This window comes from Camelus ferus, chromosome 36, assembly GCF_009834535.1.
Source record: "Camelus ferus isolate YT-003-E chromosome 36, BCGSAC_Cfer_1.0, whole genome shotgun sequence".
Lineage (NCBI taxonomy): Eukaryota > Metazoa > Chordata > Mammalia > Artiodactyla > Camelidae > Camelus > Camelus ferus.
Window position 1 is genome coordinate 21,790,544 of NC_045731.1, and position 9,692 is coordinate 21,800,235.

At 41.0% G+C, this 9,692-nt stretch overlaps 1 long non-coding RNA gene across 1 annotated transcript in view; it reads left to right on the forward strand.

Moving 5' to 3' along the window:
- Positions 1-2,226: 2,226 nt before the first annotated feature.
- LOC116661755 overlaps positions 2,227-9,692 on the forward strand; it is a 17,774-nt gene continuing 10,308 nt past the window's right edge. The window contains exons 1-2 of the long non-coding RNA XR_004317683.1: positions 2,227-2,236; positions 5,168-5,169. This is a non-coding gene — a long non-coding RNA (uncharacterized LOC116661755). The remainder of the gene's footprint in view (positions 2,237-5,167; positions 5,170-9,692) is intronic.

The window sequence follows — 9,692 nt, forward strand, 5'->3', positions numbered from 1 at the left end:
TTTTGAACTAGGAGGATGTTTTATGTTCCCCAAATGCTTCTAGCAAGTTGCCCCGTGTTTTGTTTGTTTTCTTCAATAGTCCTACCTTCCTGCTGTTCAGGGAGACAAGAGAATTTCATTTAGCAGGATGTTTAGAAGTAGCTTTCTTTCAACTTACACCTGACAGAGGACAGTTCTTGCCCATTGGATACTGTTGTGCTTATAAATTTTAAGGAACGGGTGACTTTTTTTTTTTTTTTGCCTTGTGTGATATTGCATTCATAGTGGGAGAAACTCTTACAACAGTGTGTACAGTTGGAATTAATATAGTAGCTATGTTAAGGAATTCAAAACAGCTTATATGGAAAAAAGTGTGAATTGTGTATATATATATATATATATAAATATATATACATATTTAGCGTGTTAACTCATGTGTCCGTGGCTTTGATTAGGGTCTCAAGGCTGTTCACAGTTTTACAGACTTAACTTTTCTTTATTCTAGCTGCAGAGCTCCCAAGGACCAGACTGACTATGAGAACAACCTAGCCATGAAGGTGTTCTTCTTCCAGTTTGTCAACTAGTACTCCTCGTGTTTCTACATCACATTCTTTAAGGGCAGATTTGTGACTTATCCGGGAGATCTGGTGTATTGGCTGTGAAAATACAGAAATGAAGATGTGTGAATACAGCTTTGTGTTCTGACAGTCTAACCTGTTTCAGGTTTTCTCTTAGTTGCCCAATGAAGAGTGTCTTTACTCTCTGTTCCTCAGATTTTTTTAGGCATAAAATAATGACTTTATTTCATTTTAGAGCTACCTAAAATTTAAATGAGATTTTCTTTCTAATATTCCAGTGTGACCCAGGTGGCTGTCTTCTTGAACTGAAGACACAGCTGACAATAATCATGGGAGAACAGTCAATCTGGAATAACATACAAGAGGTGTTACTTCCGGGAGTACTAAGTCATGTGACCTTGGGGTGAGAACGGCCCACCCATCCACGTCATTTTCCTGCGTGCCCATCTCTACAACAGGGGAGACTCTCTGCTTATTAAAGCTCTCCAGATAAGATGATCCAGCCAACAGTGTAAACGTACCTGCTGTTTAATAATTATGCTTAGATACCTTCCTTTTTATGTTTAACTTAAATCCTCAAGTGCTATAGTTTCTGCTTATGAGCCCATCATTAGGGACTGACTGATCAGAGCCCTTTGAGAGATGGCCCTTTTTAGGGCCGTGAACTAAGTTTTCCCACAACTTCCCACAACTTTCTCCTCCTTTTACACATGCATTTAAAAATCCATAACAGGAATTTGTTGAGTGCCTAGTATGTGCTAGTCACTGTATTAAATGTTGTACACATATGTGTGTGTGTGTGAGCATGTGTGTGTACAATTTAATCACCCAAACAATCCTTATTCTTATCTTCCTTTTGCAAATGAAGATCCTGTGGCTTAAGGAGTGTAAATGATTTGCCCAAGCTCTCATTGCCAATAAGAGACCACTGTGGGACTCACATGTAAGACCCTATCTCTCTGAATCCATGTTCTTCTAAGAACAGAGACTCTCTTGTGGTCCTAAGGCACAGGGTTACATAATGTTTTAAGAGACACTTGTCTAAAAGAATAACTATAGAGGTTTTGACTTACTGTTCTCTTCCTAAAAATGAGAAAAGCAGATGTTAGCAAAGGTCACACTGTCCTTTTGATTTTCAAATATGCCCAATCCCATATCAAAGTGGACAGTCCAGGGTTATCTGTAATTTCTGAACATTTCAAGGAGCTTACAGTATTCACTTTCTGTTGCTGCTGTAACAAGTATCCCCAAACGTCATGGTAGTAGGAAGAAAAAAGAAAAAGTCTCCGCTAAACAACACAAATTTAACCTTGTAGCGTTCTTGAAGTCAGAAGCCTGCTGAAGTCAAAGTATTGGCAGGGCTGTTTCTGAAGGCATCAGGGGAACATGTATCTTTGACTTTTCTGGCTCCCAGAGGCTACCTGCGTTTCTTGGCCTGTGACTTCTTTTCTCTCTCTCAAGGTCAGCACGGTTGTGTGTCTCTGACTCTGATTCTGTGGTCACATCTCCTCTCCTCTCTCCCCTCTTTTGCCTCCCTCTTCCTCCTTTAACGACCCTGGTGATTACACTGGGCCCACTTCTATAATCCAGCTCGTCTCTCTTAGAGTCGGCTGGTTAGCAACCTTAACCACTTCTGCAACCATAGGCCCCCTTTGCCAGGGAACCTGACCTCTTCCTATGTTCTGGGGATTAGGAAATAGACATCTTGGGAGGGGAATCATTTTTCTGCCTACCACACTAAGCTTTTTAAGATAATTTCTGGGTTTGAGTTTCTGTTCTCATGAAACTGTTGATCTCTCTTCTGTCTTGCCTTCCACACCAGCATTCTGCTCCTGGCCAACCTAACTACAGATCTCACCCCTCTCTGTGTGTCCCCCAAAACCAATTACACAAGCAGGCCTTACTGATGTTTGGAGCAGGGAGGAGAAACTCAAACATCTTGAATTTTGAAATAAAAAACCTCTATCATTTTAAAATCTTCCATGCCACTATAAAAAATTTATTTTTTTAACTTCATTTTTTAATTTTTAAATTATTTTAAATTTTGTTACTATTTTAAAACTTTACTTTTTTTCTTATCATCCTTCATTGTAGGCTCCAGAAACCTGCTATTCTGCCCACCGCATCCAAGTTCCCTTTATTGTTTCTCCTCCCTTCCCTAACCTTCGTTCTCTCTCCATTATTACCTAGTTTCTGTCCATTCTCTTTATAGGGCAGTTAAATTATTTTTTCTTTCTTTCTTTCTGTTTTTGCCGAGTGAACACCTTTGGGTGTCAGTGTGCCCTTCCACATTTCTTCACAAGAGCTTCATCTTTCAGCTTCAGTATGGATTATTGGGGTATGTCTCTAAACAAAGGCATTTCCCTTGTCCCCCAGCTCACCATGCCCCTCAAAAAAAAAAAAAGATTCTGATCTTCGCTGTGAAATGAATCTTTTTTTCCCTACTGTGCAGTAGACAACTCTTACCCTGAGCTCACAGTCAGATTTTTCCAGAGGAGTAAAAGTAGCTCATGTGCAAATAATACTATTTTCCTCTGTGAAAAGAAATAGATCAGATAGAGGAAATATTTAGCTCAGATTACTCAAAAGCATTTCCTGAAGGAAATAGGTTAATTATTTAACACTAAATTTTGTTGAATCTGATTATCAGTGTGCTATTTTAACCAATCAAGGAGAAGGATATATTTCCTAAATTGATACTGAGCAATTCATGTGAAATGAAACTTGCTCACATGAACTAGTTTAAAGTAAAGGATGCATTATAGTATCTGTGGTCTGTTTATACCTTCGCTTAAGTAAGCACAATATTGTAGGTTCCAGTGAGCTGAACTTGCCTCCATGTATTTCTACTATGGGCTGAAATATTTAGGGAATATGTTTTGAATTATGTTTCCCTTGTTTGAAAACCAGGAAATGCTGAATGATAGCCAAGTTTGAGGGTGGCTTGTGTTTTCCTCAATGCCTCTTCTTCTTGTATAAGGTGCCTGTTTCCTTCTTATTTTTTCATATAAAATCCTAACATACCAAAGATTTATCAGTTACTCTTGCTGCACCAAATCTATACCCATCCTCAAAAATACATAGGAAGGGAAAAGAAAACTTATCAACGTTAGCGACTACTTTCATGCTATTTAAAAATGTCTAAAGGAACATAATGAAATGAATTTCACCATAACTCACCTGCCTCCACACCCGCAATTAATGTGGGGTTCTTGAGAAGGATTTTGGATCAAATGAAGAAGGACAGTGATGCCGTGATCCAGGCTCCCTCTGGGGTCTCCCTAGCACTTGGATCAGCACCTGGTATATAGTAGGTCTCAGTCTGAGCCAGCTGAGTGAGTGAGTGACTCACAGGAATCGAATGCATAACATCAGTGAATTAACAGCATTCTTTTTAGGACTCAGAGAATAAGCTGAGAGCCCTGTGGCCTTCCCAGCCTCACATACTATTTTGATACTTGGGTCATTTCTGGGAATGTTATTCTGTACTTGACAAAAGGCTAGTACAATTCCAGGGTTAAGCAACTTCCCTAGGGAAATTTTATGATAAAATATTAAGAAAAATAGTTAAATGCCCAAAATGTCATAGCATTGTCCTTTGGTGTTTAGATAATGCATGGCTGTAATTTTCTTACTTTATATGTTTTCTACATTTTCCACCGTGGGTATGCACTACTATATAGTAAGAAAAAGCAAATGTTTAAAAGAGAAAATCTCTCTTCACCAGATATGATTTGGTTAGAGGATGAGTCAGATACATATAATAGGAGAATCTTAAATACATTTATCCATAATTCACTCTTTAAATTCAGGAACAGGAAACTCAGGAATGAAATAGATTCAGAGAATCAAAGATACTTGTATTCAAGATTAGCAAGTGGGAATGTCCTCAACAGAAACGGTGATAATCTATATTGCAGGGATTAAATGTGATAATGAAGGTACAAAGACAACATGAAGTAGAAAATGCCACGTGGCAAGCAGTGAGTAAAGGGCAATTTACTGTGATTATGCCAATATGTGTGGTCAATTCCCAAGCACATGATTGTCTAACCCTGCTAGAGGGAGAAAACTTCCAGCCTTGACTGGAGAGGGGGGCGTATCCAGTGTCTGTATTTTTTAAAATGTCTACAGGTTCTTCTCATGTGCAAATTGATATCCCTGCACAAGAACCATATCCCAACAGAAAACCCAAAAGACCGAGGACAATGATGCATAGATGACAACCCAAGCTTTTCTGCCACAGAAGAGTGGTTCCACTCAGGAAGACTGAACAAGAGGCTCAGAGTCTTAGCTAAGGACAAGCAAGTCGGGACTTCTAATACGACCTAATGCCATCGACAGGGGAGGGCAGTTCAGCACATGAAGGGAGCGCCAGTTGAGTTAACATGAAGTTTCATCCTGTATCCAAACTGTGTTGGATTTGGGTCCCGGAGGGTAAAAGCCCTCCTTCCCTGGGGCATGGACCAGATTCCACAGGAGGCTGAGACATGAAGTATGAGGCAGAGAAAAATTCCCCAGGAGACTCCCGAGTCTGGGTACCAGGGAGGGTGATGGATGAGCGTGGTCCCAGCTCCACCAGCACCGCAGGGCTCTGAGTGGCTGTGGAGCTGTGCGCTCCCGGCCGGACCTCAGACCTGACTGCAGCGCTCTGGGCTGCGGCCTGGGGAGTGGCTTCAGCAGCAGGATGTCCCCGTCATTCTCGTAGGTGCTGCAGTAACCCCCACCCCTGTGGCCACGGCGTTCCCAAGCCAAGGGACTTAGTGACTTCAACCCTATTTCCAGGTGACCACTGCCGGTTAGCCTGTGGTGCTGAAAAGGAAGATCCCACATGGGGTTTTGATTTGTTAGGGGGGTTTCTGATATCTGGCCTGCTTTGAATCGTTTCATCCTGACAGCAGCCTGGGCAATGGAAGTTTCATCTCCCAATTTTATTTCAACGTTTTTTGTTGAAAGTATAGTTGGTTTACAATATTGTGTTAATTCTTGGTGTACAGCATAGTGATTCAGTTATACATACATATATATATATATATATATATTCCTTGTCATATTCTTTTTCACTATAGGCTATTAAAAGTTACTGAATGTAGTTCCCTGTGCTATAGAGTAGGACCTTGTTGTTTGATGCAAAAATTACTAAAGTATTTGCAGACTAAACCTAGCCATATATATGACAGAGTTGTGTTTATCTCAGGATTTAAATGTGGTTTTGATCTCCAGGATCTCTTTATCAACTTATCATAAGTAAAGAGCCTGTGGACCACTTTTCAGACAAATGTTTTAAAATCATAAGATTTAGAGAATAAAGAAGGAAGATAATTATAATGCAAAGCCAATATCAAGAAATAGAAATGGGCATTTGTGATACAGTAATATCTGAATTATTTGAAGAACGTGTTGAATAAGAGGATCCAGTGGTGGGTCTACTAACCGCAACTATTCTGCCATAGCAGTGAGTGTAAATCATCTTCTGAGATCCTCAATAATTGCATTTTGAATGTAAATAAACTTAAATAACAAATAAGTCATGAAGTGTGGGTTCAGATTCAGGGGTATCTTGAGTCCATATCCCCACCACTTCCCAGAGCTCCCTGCTCTTCCCCTAAAGTTATTGAAAGAAATGGGGAAAGTTTGTGAAGCAAAGGGCATATTCCATTGCAAAGAAATCTCGTAGCAAAGCTGGGAGCATGGCCAGGGAAAGGTTAATGCTGAGACCAGAGACAGTGGGAAACCTAGCAGGGACAGCTCTTTACAAGTCACATCATTTAATCTGTGTGTGTCCAAGTGTGTGTGCATACAGACGTGTGGGCATGTATGATGTATACACCTGCCTTTCGTGTGAAGCCGCCTCACTGTCCAAATTTGAAATCCATCCAAACGTGAAGTGCAGTCAGCCGAAGCTCAGCCAGACGCTAAGTTGTCTGTTGTTGCTCTGTCTCTTCTGCTGAACTCCATGAGTAAACCACACGCCAGCTGTTGCTTTCAGGGACAACAGCTCTGTAGGCTACAGGTTCATGCCTTGTTTCACTGCCAACTCTGAATTCCTTTCAGGACAAATTGCCATTTGAAAAAGGGGGAAGCATTCAGTTGGCCCACAAGCCTCTGAGTGAGGGAAAAACATAACCTTAGAGACAGCTCTGTGGGACAGCATCCAGGAGGGGGCAGAACATTGGGCTGTGAGACGAGGCTGTGTTTCTTTCAAGCTCTGCACTGACTTTGAGGCGGCATGTCACTTCTTTGGCCCTTGATTTGTTCAGCTTAAATTAGGATCTTGGTCCTATTTGATCCAACGTTAGAGTATCACTTCTCTGCTCGGTGAACCTCCATGGCTCCGCAATACCTTCAGAGGGAAAAATGCCCACATCCTCACTGCAGTCTCTTAGGCTCCACCTCCAAAACCACCACTTATTTCCTATGCACTCTGGCCCACACCAGCCTCCATGCTGTCTGTCCAGCGTGAGGGACCTCCAGGCCTGTGATCACCGTTCCCTCTGCCCCTCCTCTGCCCGGCCCTTCCCTCTGTCTTTGCCTTATTCAAAGGTCACTGCCCCATCCCCACTCCTCCCTACCACACATTCCTCTTCCTCCTTTATTTTCCCCACAGCACTTATCACCAGCTCACATACCCTGTATTTCTTTTTTTACTTATTTTCTCTGACGATTTTGAGACTGGAAAAGCCACGGTGGATAATAGAGAGAAATGGGGGGAAAAAGACAAATGAGGGAAGGTATCTTCTAAAAGCTAAAGTGCCCACCTGAAAAGGAGGTAGGAGATAAAGTAGTAGTCGTTACAATTTTGGTAAACCCAAGGTACGTAGTAAGGACTAGTTTTCACAATATTTGGGGGGTAGGGAGGGAGCAATAAAAGGAAATTTATCCTGAAAACAAGAAATTAAATTCTTGGGAAGATGATGTTTTCACCTTGAAATATCAGTAATACTTTAATGACCTTGGTCTGATAATATCCTGCCTTATAATTTGATCTGTTTGGCAGCTGGGTCATGAAACTAATGGTGCCACACTTTTGGGAGCAGAACAGAGCACCCCACAATGGGAAAGGGACAACCATCTGTATCCCATGGGCAAACTGGGCTTATTTTATGAATACCTTGAAATGAGCAAGTCGTCAGTGGAGATTTCTGTGCTGTTGGTTATACTAGGGTATGTTTTGGGTCTCAGAAGCATCGGTTACCAAGCCAAACAATGACCTAGCATACCGAAATGGAGCCCGCTTTTCTCCATTAGATGCAATTATGCAATCAGGCTTTCAAATAGGGTGTCTGTGTGTATCTTTGTCAATATTTATGTTGTACTAACCTGAAGATTTACTGCCAAGGAATGAAATGGAATACACATTCAGGTACGTCTCCACCATTGATTCTCAGATCCTTCTGGTCATGTCGTGTAAGGATGAACTCAGAAGCGTTACTAGATGTGAGTCAGATTGGGCTGTAGCCCGTGTGGCACAGCTGTTGGCTGATATCCTTCTAAACAGAGTCATGTGAGCCTGCAAGCCTGTGCAGAAAGCCTGCAAGAGAATCCTGCCTCATGGCAGCAAGGGTCACAGGGGCACCCCTTCCACTTCTCACACCTGCCTTTGACGTTGTTCCTACTTCTTCTGGCCGATGGTTTCTGTCTGGTTCCTTGACTGACCTCATTGCACATCACAGGTTTGAATACAGGATGAATTTGCTGATCTGGAGTATCGGTTGAGCACAAAACCCCTCCTTCTCCAATGTCTTTGTCCATTTCTGTACATTTGCTTGGGCTCTGTTGCTCTTTGTTTGAACTTGATTTTGAGCTCTCGGTTGCCTTTAAATTGTTGCATCTCAAAATTGATTTCCATAGGAAACGTCATCTTTTCTATTATGCATGGCACACTTTTATGTACTAGAAGGCTGATGATGTGCACGTTTTGTATCTGAGCCCTTTCAGCTACCACTGCCTTGAATTAGTTTTTTTTTTTTTTTAAGCTTAGGAAACAGGAAAGGATTTTGGTCAATAAGCTTTGCATTTACGCATGCATGTTCATGTCTGCAAAGGCACCCCTTTGTGCTTCCTGCTTATAAGTCTACAGATAGAGGGAGTTTTTTTTTTTCTAAATTACATTCTATATATAAAATAATTGCTTTTAAAAATATACATTATACATGGAAATGCATCTGGTTCCCTCGGTGAATGAAAGGTCATCTTGTGGCATCTTCAGTTAGCGATGCTTTGTGGACTGGTGACTGATTTGAGTTTCATTTTTGCTTTTGTTTTGTTTCATGACCAGTTTCCATTAAGGGTGCAGCTGCAGTCCCTGGTGTAGAAGTTATGTTCGTTTATTCTGCTTATTTTCAAAAGGACTATAAGCCAATGACCTGTTATTCCAAAATGAGTCATAATTGTAAATAATTTTATTGGGGCTATTATCAGCATTAATAATAACAACAACATTCTGGGGGCAGAATATCATTTGTTATTTTAACACACATAAAAAGCCTTGGAAAAAAGTTATTGTTCTAGTTAAGTCAAATAAAGGGCATTGAAAGGAAAAGTTGTATGCTTTTGGGAGAAATTGGTAGAACTTTTAGAAGTTTATAGTCTCATTAAAATACCAATTAAATAATTCAGCCTCCCCCTACCCTGCAAAACAGGATGGAGTAACAACTATTCTAGAGAGATTTTTCAGATTTATTCATTTTCTTATTATCTAAATAATCCCTAAAGAATTAGAAAATTCGATCCATTTCTGAGAGTAGGCAGTATGTTATTCTGTATTCAACGCTGGAGTGAAACATAGTTTGTGTTCTTTTCGTTCATGGGAGATAGAATTTCCAAGTGCTTTTTGAATTATTTTTGTTCCTCTAAAATAAAGTGCCTTTGGAGTTGATCTCCTGACCTCAGTTTCCTCCTCCCAGTTTTCCCCATGATCATTAATGAATCCACACCTGCCTTTTTACTTATGCCTCTTAGCTGCTGAAGGGGAACAGTCTTCTGAAACATGACCCTGGAGCCTCCACCCTTGCTTCTTTAGGCCTCACATCCCCCCAACTAAGCACCATCCCTAGTCTCCTTCGCCAGAAGTATCTTTCTCTGCTTTTCTGCCTGGAAGGACTCTTGCCAAGACTTGGCAGGAACCCCTCCACA